This window comes from Trichechus manatus, unplaced genomic scaffold (genome assembly GCF_000243295.1).
Source record: "Trichechus manatus latirostris isolate Lorelei unplaced genomic scaffold, TriManLat1.0 scaffold00010, whole genome shotgun sequence".
In the NCBI taxonomy this organism is placed as follows: Eukaryota; Metazoa; Chordata; class Mammalia; order Sirenia; family Trichechidae; genus Trichechus; species Trichechus manatus.
Window position 1 is genome coordinate 30,530,975 of NW_004443946.1, and position 12,473 is coordinate 30,543,447.

Sequence of the window (12,473 nt, forward strand, 5' to 3'; positions counted from 1 at the left end):
CTTTATCTCTTCATTTGATGTTCTAGGGTTTCAGGATTGTTGATTCTCTGTTTGGCTTAGTTTTTCGGATCTTTGTTGTGGAGGGATGGCGTGGTGCTTCTGCCTAGACCGCCATCTTGCCGGAGTCTCCCAAGACGTAATCTTTTTAAGAGGCCAATACTCCTCACATTTATCTACAGGTTCAACACAATCCCTATCAGAATCCCATTTGGCTTTTCTGGATAAATTGAAAGGCTGATCCTAAAATTCACATGGAAATGCAAGGGACACAGAATAGTCAAAACAATCTTGAAAAAGAAGAACCAAGATGGTGGATCCACAATCCCAATTTCAAAACTTACTACAAAGCCACAGTAATCAATACAGTGTGGTACTGGCATAAGCCAAGTCATATGGATCAACGGAATAGAATTGAGAGTCCAAAAATAAACCCTTACATTTAGGATCAATTGATTTTCAACAAGAGTGCCAAAACAATTCAATAAGGAAAAATAGTCTTTTCAGCCAACTGTGCTAAGACAACTGGATATCCACATGCGAAATAATGACTTCAGACACCTACCTCATACTGTATATAAAATTAACATAAAATGGATCAAGACCTAAATGTAAGAGCTGAAACTATAAAACTCCTAGAAGAAAATACAGAGTAAATATTTATGATCTTGGGTTAAGCAATGGTTTCTTAGATACACTGCCATAAACACAAGTGATAATGCTCAATAAATTGGCCTTCATCAAAATTAAAAACTTTTATGCTTCAAAGGATACCATCAAGAAAGCAAATAGACAAATTTCAGAATGGGAAAAAATATTTGCAAGTCATATATCTGATAAGGTTCTTGTATCCAGAATATATAAAGAACACTTAGAATTCAATAATAAAAAGACAAATAACTCAATTAAAAGGATTTGAATGGACATTTTTCCAAAGAAAATATACAGATGGAAATTATGTACATGAAAAGAGGCTCAACGTCATTAGTCATTAGGGAAATGCAAATCAAAATTAATGAGACACATACCCACTGGAGCCCCTGGATGTTGCAAATGGTTAATGCACTCAGCTGCTAACCAAAAGGTTGGCGGTTCGAATCAACCCAGAAGTGCCCTGGAAGAAAGGCCTGGAAATCTACTTCTGAAAAATCAGCCACTGAAAACTCTACAGAGCATAGTTCTACTTTGATACACATGGGGTTGCCATGAGCTGGAATTGACTCTATGGCAACTGGTACTGGTCTTACCCACTGTTATGGATTGAATTTTGTCTCCCACAAATGTGTATCAACTTTGATAGGCTATGATTCCCAGTATTGTGTGGTTGTCCTCCATTTTGTGATCTAATTATTCTATGTGTTGTAAATCCTAACCACTATGATGTTGATGAGGCAAGATTAGAGGCAGTTATGTTAATGAGGCAGGACACAATCTACAGGATTAGGTTCTATCTTGAATCAATCTGAGACATAAAAGAGAGAAGCAAGCAGAGAGGAGGGGGACCTCATTACCACTGAGAAAGAACAGCCAGGAGTGCAGTGCACCCTTTCGACCCGGGGTCTCTGTGCTGAGAAACTCCTAGACCCAGGAGAAGACTGATGACAAGGACCTCCGCCCAGAGCCAACAAAGAGAGAAAGCCTTCCCCTGGAGCTGGTGTCCTGAGTTCAGATTTCTAGCCTCTCAAACTGTGAGAGAATAAATTTCTGTTTGTTAAAACCAACCATTTGTAGTATTTCTGCTGTAGCAGCACTGGAAAACTAAGACACCCACTTTGTTGTTGTTGTTAGCTGCCATCGACCCTGACTCACGGCAACCCCATGGACAATGGGATTGAAACATTGTGATCCATAGGGTTTTCACTGACTGATTTTTGGAAGTAGATCACCAGGCCTTTCTTCCCAGTCTGTCTTAGTCTGGAGGCTCTGCTGAAACCTGTTCAGCATCACAGCAACACGCAAGCCTTCACTGACAGACAAGTGCTGGATGGGTTATATCCATCAGGATAACTAAAATAAAAAAGACGGACAATAACAAGTGTCAGTGAAGATGTGGAGAAATTGGAACCATTATACATTGCTGGTGGGATTATAACATGGTGCAGCCATGTTGAAAAACAGTTTGGCAATTCTTGAAAATGTTAAAAATAGAGTTACCATATGACCCAGCAATTCTCTCCTAGATATCTACCCAATGTAAATGAAAATACATATCCACACAACAACTTTTACATAAATGTTTATAGCAGCATTACTCATAACTAAAGAGTAGCAACAACCCAAACACCCATCAACTGTTGAATAGATAAAATGTGGTGTAGCCATGTAATGGAATATTATCTGGTCGTAAAAAGCAATGGAGTACTGATACATGCTATGACATGAATGAACCTTGAAAACATTACGTTAAGTGAAAGAAACCAGGCACAAAGGACTATGTATTGGTCCGGAATTGTCAAATCAGAGAAAAAAGTTGTGGTTTGCCAGGGACTAGGCCTGGGGGCGGGGTGGGGGCTGGTCTGGAAGGGGGAAGGAAGAGCAAGAGGAGGCATGGAGGGGATGAGATGGGGAGTGATTGTTATTGGGTGCAAGGCTTCTTTTTGGGTTGATGAAAGTGTTCTACAATTAAATTATGGTGATGGTCACATAGCTATGTGGACGCACTAAAAGCCATTACATTGTACATTTTAAACGTTGAACATTATGGTATATGAATTTTATCACTAAAGCTGTTTTTAAATATCAAAGATATTTCATTTAAAAAATAAAAACTCTCACAGGGATAATTTCCGTTCATTGATGGGGCATGGACTATCTTTCTGAAGCTCTATAATTTCAGCGCCTACCACAATAATGAGTGAATAAAAGAACGAAAGAAGAAAAAAAAGAAGGAACTTAAATGACCACGAGATTCCTTCAAAAGCTGCTTATTTACTTTCTATAGTGTACCAAGCACCTAATACAAATTACCATTAGTCCTACTTTGCAAATGAAAACACTGAGTCTCGTAGAGGATTAGTAATTTCCCCAGATCTATACCCTAGTAAATGGTAGAGGAAAAATCAGAACCTAAGTCTGTGTACACTGAAGCCCATATTCTGCACGTTCATTTCTATAATTTTGATGGTGAGGCTGAAGGGTAGATTTCAAAATATAGGGATGAATCTAAGCTATCTTGACATGAGTAAGAGAGTTGTATATGCATGTGTGTGAGGGCATTGGGGGAGTTGGGGAGGGAAAGAAAGGGATACCTTCTGAAAATTCACCTTAGGTGTTGCTGAGGTTCAAAAGGTCTCAGTAAACAATATACCCTTTCCTACCAAAGTTCTAAGCCAATTAAGAAATAAGGCAAAAAGGTCAGCAGATGCAGAACCAAATTGCAGAGCTGAATTCATGGGCATTGGGCCTGTGAAAGTCACTCAGGGCCCTGTACTTGGTTTAATGCTCTGTGGTCACCATCTTGAAATCTTTTAATTTTGAACAAGGGGCCTCACATTTTCATTTTGCACTAGATCCCACAAATTATGTAGCTGACAAAAAATGTCACCTGACACAATGTCCCCTGTATTACTGTTACAAGTGATCTGGAAGAACGTGGCTGTGGTGTGAGAGCTGAATCCTGGCCTCCAGCCTAGACCTTGGGTCAGCCCAGCTGAGGGAAAGTTTGAGTCTGCAACATGGACCCAGGCTGCTGCCTCCCACTGGTCCTGGAGGAGAGGGAAAGAGAAAGGCCCGGAGCTTTGATAGATCACTCCCACCCAGTGCAGAGACATGTACCAGTGGCTGTCACACACCAACCAGATACCTCACTCCACCTCCCTGGGCAGGAGTGGGCAATGGGGAAAAGAGGCCAAGAGGGATTAGGGAAAATCTCTCCTCATAGAAACCAGACATACAGGAAAAGAGGCATTCCTCTTTAACAGGCATCATAGTAAAAATTCTTTTAGTTGCAACTAGCAATACAATTACATGAGCTTAAATGCAACAGGAAGTTTTGGGAAGGTGTGGCAGACCCTGCTTATTTTATATCCAACACGAACTCCTCCTTCTTCCCTACTAACAGAAACCTGATTTTGTTAAGGTGCCGGGTGGAGATCCTGCAATCTCAGAAAAGCAGACATCCTTCCAGCCCCATGAATCATGATTGGTCTAAACTAATTGTGGAAATTCAGTTCCCGTTTGCCAGGCACCCACTTTCCCAGCCTCCCTTACAGGTAGGATGGATATATGACATAGGTCTGGCCAATGAAATGTAACAGGAAGTCTTTTGAAGAACCCCTAAGAAAGAGAAAAATTTCTTTATTAACAATAATTGAGTCCTTTTCCTGCCAGCTCCTTTCCTTCTTAACTGATGCAATGATGTCAGGACGTGATGTCTAGGACCATGGCAGCCATCTTGAGACCATGAGGCAACAAGCATAAGAATGTAAAATCAACATGGCAATTCGCATAGCAGAAAGATGAAAGAGACTGGATCCTTGATGAAATGGTTGAGCTGAACAAACCCTGGTTTTGCCTGCCTCCAGGCTTCCTAAGGAAAGAATTTGTCATAATGGTTCAAGCCACTATCATTTAGGTACTCTCTTACACGCTGCTGAATATATCTTAACTCATACAGACTTATAACACATTCATTGTGAATCCTATGGAACCCAAAGTTCAGGAAGCAGGAACTGGAAAGCTGTCGTAAACCAGGCAGTTGCTCTGTCTTAGAGCCTTATCTCTGCTTCCCTCTGAGAATTTGCATCACTGTTCACTCTTTCTCTCCATATAAGCTTTCACTGATTTGACATTCACATGGCAAAGTCCTCAGCTGCCTGTTTCCTGTATCCAAGAGACCAGCTCAGGATGCAACTAGCATCTCAAGCCCAATTCCAAAACCCAGAACAGAGAAATGCCTGACCAGTTTAAGTCATGTACAACCCTGGCCCAGTTAACAACGCCAGGGGGACAGGGTCACGTACTCAAACGTGGCTGCCAAGGGCCCATCCCCTAAGTCTGTGTGTGTGTGTGTGTGTGTGTGTGTGTGTGTGTGTGTGTGTGTAGGAAATGCTCAGAAAAAGAGAATTGTATGGGCTAAAAGATGCCCTGAAATGTCTTCCACATTGGGTGAAGGAGGAAGGACTGGGGATGAGAGTCAGAGTGAGTGTTTTAAGAGTCCTAACAAATGGGTGTCCTTCACCTGAGAAAGCTGGACAGATTCCAACAGAAAGAACAGAAGACCAGAGAGGTAAAAACCATACCAGGAGGTAGCTAAGAGATTCCTCAAGAAGAAAGTATGAATTCAATCCCCTAAAGATTTTTCTTGAATAAGGAATGAGGGAAAGAGGTAGGAAGAGAAAAAAGGACGAAGGAAAGGAGTGACCCTGAAGAAAAAAGCAGTTGTCACAGAGAAAATATAGAGTAGGATCGGACTTGCATCATCTCCTCCCAAAAAAGAGTGAAAATCAGGACGTTCGGTTATTTTAGGCTGAAGTCCCCAAGAGAACGTGTTCTTCTGTGTGTTCCCTGGCCATCTCCCGCGGCAACGTTTTTCTCCAGAAAAGCCGCTGAAACAGATTGCGTTTTGATAAACGACTCCCCAAAGAGATGAGAAACGTGGAGTGAAGGCCAAAACGCTGGCCTGCTGGTCGCCGGGTTCCGTGTGGCCGACCTGATAAGAGCCGCCGCGCACGGGATGGTGGGGTGGGGTGGGGCGGGGAGCGATTCCCAGAACGCAGCCGGAGCTGGGGTCAGTGCGGGGGAGTAGGGTGTGATTTCCAATCTCTCTCGCCTCTGCCCTGCGCGCTAGGAAGGGTCAGGCGGAAAAGATGGTCTGGCCGACGCTAGCCGGAGAGACTTGAGGATGTGTTTGGAGAAAGCACCGGAAGGAAGTAGGGGAAGCAAATAGCGGGGACTGCAGAGTACTGGGGCAACAATTCTGGGAATACAGAAGCTGGGAACTGTGTGAATTCAACGCCCTCTCCCTCTCGCTTTCTCTGCATTCCCACGTAGTTGATCTTCAGGGCACATCCCTTGCGGCAGAACAGACGGCTCAGTGCTCAGCAGAAGGAAGTTCTTCACCAATAGGAGGGCCCTCGGAGAGGCAAGTTAATTTTATGTCACTGCCTGGCCTCTACCCTTTGAAATGTTACTGATAGATTTTTGTGCTGGTAAAGAGTTGAGGAGGCAGGAAAATGTTTTTAACCACTGGACTGATCCGTAATTTCCCAAACTTATTTGTAGGAGGAGAACTGTTTGTTGCAATGAAATTTTACCTGGAAGCCTAAGCAAATAAAATAGATGTAAAACAACAACACAATAATAACAAAACCAACAGTTGCGCTCCTGCCTCTCCCTCCACCTTATCCACACCGAAAAGTGGGTTTTGAAAAATACTCTTCCACTCCCTTTCCTGGGTTACTGTTAAGACTCAGGTACAGAAAGGCTAAGTTACTTAGTGAATGTCACAGAGCAGAGAAGGAAAGAGAGCAAAGAAAGGAAGCACAGGAGCTTAAGCAAAAGCCAACACAGTAATGTCTAGGACAGGATGGCAAACTACGCTGCTCGTTGCCTGTTTTTGCATAACCCCCAAGCTAAGAGTGGATTTTACATTTTTAAGTGGTTGGAAAAAAAAATCAAAAGGAGAAGAGTATTTCATGCCATGTAAAAATTATATGAAATTCAAATGTCAGTGTCCATAAGTAAAGTTTTATTGGTACACAGCCACGCCCGAAAGATTGGGAGTTTGAACCCACCCATCTGCTCCTGTAAAGATTACAGCCAAGAAAACCCTATGGGACAGTCTGCTTTGCCACATGGGGTCACTATAAGTCAGAACTGACTCAACAGCATCCAATAACAACAACAAATGTAAGGTGTTTTGTGGTCAATATGAAGTCAGTGACAACCTAACTTTCTGAGCCCTTCCCATGTTCTAATCACTGTGCTGGCGAATATAAATGAGCTGCTAGGAGGCTGCACAAAAAAGGCTTGCAGTGTGAAGACTGTGAAGACTGATGTAAATACCTGTCATGGACTGAATTGTGTCCCCTAAAAATACGTGTCCACTTGGCTAGACCATGATTCCCAGTAATGTAATTATCCTCCATTTTGTGATGTGTTGTAAATCCTAACCTCTCTATATGTTAATGAGGCAAGATCAGTGTGGGGTGTACCTTGAGTAACAGCCTTACAAGAGGTGCGACTCAAGTCACATCCTCACTCAAGTCATACCACTGTTTGAGTCACACCTTTTATCTTACAAGAGATAAAAGGAGAGAGAAGCCAGCCGAGAGGAAGGGACCTCATTACCACCAAGAAAGAAGTGCCGGGAGCTGAGTGCGTTCTTTCAACCCGAGGTCCTTGCACTGAGAACCTCCTAGACCCAAGGGAAGATTGATGCCAAGCCACATGGAGATCTCCAAGGAACGCTGGGCACACAGACACTGAAAGAAGACAAGGACCTTCACCCAGAGCAGACAGACAGAGAAAGCCTTGCCCTAGAGCTGGGGCTCGGAATTTGGACTTCTGGCTGCCTAAACTGTGAGAAACTAAAATTCTGTTTGTTAAAGCCGGCCACGTGTGGTATTTCTGTTATAATAATAGCACTAAATGACTAAAACAATACCTGAAATGATGAGATCACTCTGCTCCTTATGGCCAACAATGCCAGCTGCTCACCAGCCCCTGCCCTTTTCCTTCGTATGTTGCTGTTGCTGTTGTTAGCTGCCGACAAGTCAGCTCCAACTCATGGTGGCCTTGGGTACAGCAGAATGAAATGGTGCCCCGTCCTGCGTCATCACCAGAGTTGCCAGTGTGTTTGAGGTCATTGTTGCAGCTATTGTGCCAAATCCATCTCACGAAGGGTCTCCCACGCCTTTCTTGGCCCTCTGCCTCACCAAACATTGTGTCCTCCTCTAGCTACTGATTCTTCCTGATGACGTGTTCAAAGCAAGTGATTCTGACAATATTCTGTTATGATCCTTAAGATTTTCATCAGCTAATTTTTGGAAGTAGATTGCCAGGTCTTTCTTCCTAGTCTGGAAGCCCCACTGAAACCTGTTCGGCGTCATAGCAACACACAAGTCTCCCCTGCACCACCAGGGCTCCTGTTAGGTAGGGATACTGCTTGGGGGAAAAATAAAAGGATTAAAAAACATTTAAAAAATTAAATATATATATTCATATATATGCTGATATATATACATGTATGTGTATCTATATCAGCACGGTAAGGGGAGGAGGAGAGACTGGAAGCGGGGAGGGGCTGTTTTGCACCAGAGGATTCCAGACAACCTCTCGCTGGAGGATCCAGAGGACAACCTCTGTGGGGATGAGGCATCTGAGCAAGTGGAGGCTGCATGCGGGACACTGGGCAGATCTAGGGGGTCCGAGGGCACAAATGCAGGCCTGAGGAACAGCTCAGAGGCCAGGGTGGTCGGAGCAGAGTGGGTGGAGCAGGGTGGAAGGAGGCAGGTCTGAGAGGGCGACAGGCACTTTGCAGGCCACGGTTGTGCAGGCCCCGGTTAGGACACTGGGTTTCACCCTAGTGAGATGTGAGCTGCGGGAGATGCTGAGCAGGGGACTGACATGATCCACTTTGTATTTAAGCAATCACTGTAGCCACTGGGTGGGGACAAGGCAGAAGCAGAGAGCCCAGCTGGGACTCTTGCAGGTGTGCAGGAGAGAGAATACAGTAGTTTGGACCAGAGCAGGCCAGTGAATGAGGTGAGAGTAGTTAGATTCTGAATGGGTTCTGAGGACTCACTTATGGGTTAGATGTGGGGTCTCTGCAAAAGCAAGGAGGTAAGGGTGATTCCCAGTTCTTCGGCCTGAACAAGTGGGTAAACAGCAAAGCCATCCCCAAGGTGGAGAACTCTGGGAAGAAGCAGGGCCGGAGGAAACCGCAGGAGTTCCATCTTGGTCATGTTGAGTTTGAGATGCCAAATAGACGTCCAGGAGGGGTTGTTGAGTAGGCGGTTGGATGCAGGGGAGAGTTAGGCTGCAGCATCATAGCAGCATGCAAGTCACCATAGTACAACAGACAGATGGCTGGTGGTTTATTATATAACGCTTATTGAGCACTTACTTTGTACCGGCCACCTAGCTAAGGACTTTTCAAGCATTATTTCCTCTATAAGATTTTAGAATTATTGCCATTTTGCAGATGAGGAAACTGAGACTTAATGAGACTAATATCACATAGCCAGAAAGTAGGTGGAGTCAGGACTCAAACTCAGGTCACAGCCTAATTTTAGAGTGTTTCTTAAGCAGCACACTGTATTGCCAGTGACTGGATTTGGATATATCTTAGCCTGCGTAATGTCTTTAGGAATGATACAATCAATCAGTCATGGTCCAACCAGGAAAAAAGAAACCACTCTGAGTACTTGAAACAGAGGGAGTTTAATGCAGGGAACTGGTGATAGAAAAGGTGGGAAGTCCACAGGTACAGTGAGACAGCCCAGAAATTGGCAATAGCAGGAAGCTACTACCACCCCTAGGCTGGAGGGATAAAGAGGGGCCATGTGTTACCAGAGCCCAGGGAAGGGGGTCAAAAGTTGGAACCATGGTGGGCCTTTATTATTTATTTTTTCCAATAAAAATTTACAGAGTCTACATGTAAGTATGTTTATGTTATGGATTGAATTGTGTTCCCCAAAAAGATATGTTGAAGTTCTAATCCCTCATATTGGTGAATGTGACTATATTTGGAAATAGAATCCTTGAAGATGTTTTCAGTTATGTCAACATGAGTCATCCTGGAGTACTGTGGGTCCTAATCCAATCCGAGTAAGTCCTTGTAAAAGAGGAGAGAAGAGACCCCGGGAGATGGAGGAAAGATGGCCATGTGAAGAGTGATGCTGCAGCTGCAAGCCAAGGAATGTTGGGGGCAACCAGAAGCTGAGAGAGACAAGAAAGGATCTTCTTCTGGAGCCTTTGGAGAGAACATGGCGCTGCCAAAAAAAAACCAAACAAACCCATTGCTGTCAAGTTGATTCCGACTCATAGAAACCCTATAGGACAGAGTAGAACTGTCTCATAGGGTTCCCAAGAAGTGACTACCAGCCTCCAGAACTGTGAGACAACAAATTTCTGTTCTTGTAAGACACCCAATTTGTGGTACTGGTTATGGCAGCCCTAGGAAATGAATACAGTATCATATAATATAGAGAGAGTATTTTATTAATATATAATTATTGTTTAAGTTTATGACATTTACTTCTTTTAAAGTCAGTCAATGAGAAAATATAGGTCATTTTGATGAATGGGGCGTTATTGCAATCTATTGTTCTACCAGATTCAGAACCAGAGTTAGTATTTTTGGTTTGTTTACACATGTCTTGGTCAGAATAGGTTAGGTTATGCTGCAATAACAGATGACCCCAACATTTCAGTGACATGTAACAACAAAGGTTTATTTCTCTCTCATGCTCTGTGTCCGTTGTGGGGTGGCTGTGGCTCTGCTACATGCTGTCCCCATTCCAGGACCTGGCCATCCTCATTGTGGCAGAGGGAAGACAGAACTATGGCAAACCTGCTGGGTCTTAGAACACTGACTGAGCAGTGACACACATCACATTTTATTGTGCTCACATTTTATTGGCCAAAACAAGTCATATGGTCAAGCTAACGTCAACAAGGCAGGGAAATATAATACTGTCGAACGGAGAAGCAGTGGACATTCTGAAAAAACCATATAGTCTACTGTAGCAAAATACTATATGCCTTAGTTTCTTAGTGCTGCTATAACAGAAATACCACAGGTGGATGGCTTTAACAAACAGAAATTTATTTTCTCACAGTTTAGGAAGCTAGAAGTCCGAATTTAGGGTGATGGCCCTAGGGGAAAGCTCTCTCTGTCAGCTCTGGAAGAAAATTCTTGTCTCAGCTTGTCTAGTATTTTTCTTGACGTTCCTTGGTAATCTCCACATGGCATGTATCTTCCCTTCTATTTGTGTTTGTGATTGCTTCTCTGTTTCTTGTTGTTGTTGTGGATGCCATTGAGTTAATTCCGACTCATAGCAACCCCATGTAGCAGAGTGGAACTGCTTCATAGGGTTTCTTGGCTATAATCTTTATGAAGCAGATCACCCAAGGAGCCACTGAGTGGGTTTGAACTGCCAGCTTTTTGGTTAGCAGCCAACGTGTAACCATTTGTGCCACCAAGGCTCCTTTCTCTGTGCTTAATCTGCTCTTTCCATATCTCAAAAGTGAACAGATGTTAGACACACCTTACACTGATATGACCTCTTTAACATAATAAGGAAAAGTCTATTCCCAAATGGGATTACATCCACCAAACCAAAAAAACCCATTGCCATTGAGCCAATTCCAACTCACAGTGACTTTATAGGACAGAGTAGAACTGCCCCATTGGGTTTCCAAGGAGCACCTGGTGGATTTGAACTACCAACCTATGGTTAACAACCGTAGCTCTTAACCACTCTGCCACCAGGATTTCCATTACATCCACAGGTATACCCAAAACCACACAAACTATCTGGCTGATAGCAACTCTGTAGGACAGAGTAGAACAGCCCCATGGGGTTTCCAAGGCAGTAATGTTTACGAAAGCAGACTGTCACATCTTTCTCCCGTGGAGCGGCTGGTGGGTTCAAGCTGCCGACCTTTTGGTTAGCAGCCAAATGCTCAAGCACTGTGCCACCAGGGCTCCTTATCCACAGGTACAAACCAAACCCAAACCCATTGCTGTCGAGTCAATTCCAACTCATAGTGACCCTGTAGGACAGAGTAGAACTGCCCCATGGGGTTTCCAAGGAGCGGCTGGTGAATTTGAACTGCTAACCTTCTGATTAGCAGCCAAGCTCTTAACCACTGCGCCATCAGGGCTCCACCCACAGGTATAGGAGTTAGGATTCCAACACATATTTTGACACAATTCAATCCATAACACTGTAGAAATCTTGAATAACAGAAGAGTAGCTAGAAATGGTAACAGCTTGCCTTGTAATCTCAAAAATTCTTTAATTAAATGAATTGCAAGTTTGAACACCCCCTCCGTGCCCCCCTCCAAAAAAAAAAAAAAAAACAAAACACCCAAAGATGGTGCAGGACCAGGCAGTGTTTCCTTCTGTTGTACATAAGGTCACTATGGGTTGGAATCAACTTGAGGGCACCTAACAACAACAACAAGAAGTTTGAAATAAAAATGAGAGAGTTTGTTTCAAAGTTGAACTACTAAGAATTGAGCTTACTAATCATAAATGCAAGAGCTAAACAAGGAGCACTCACTCTTACGATAAGCACTGAAGCTATTTCTAGTATTTTATTAACACCATGCAATGCATTAAGTATTCACTTTTTATTGCACATCTGATTCTTACTCTGTGATAAGAGCACACCCCTAGAAGATATACCTGAACTTTGGCAATCAATCGAGTGCAGACCACATGTGCTCTACGTGTGCACCTGCTTGTATAATTTCATGTGTGCAGACATACCTAGGCCTGGCATTTTCAAAAAGAACCAGTGCA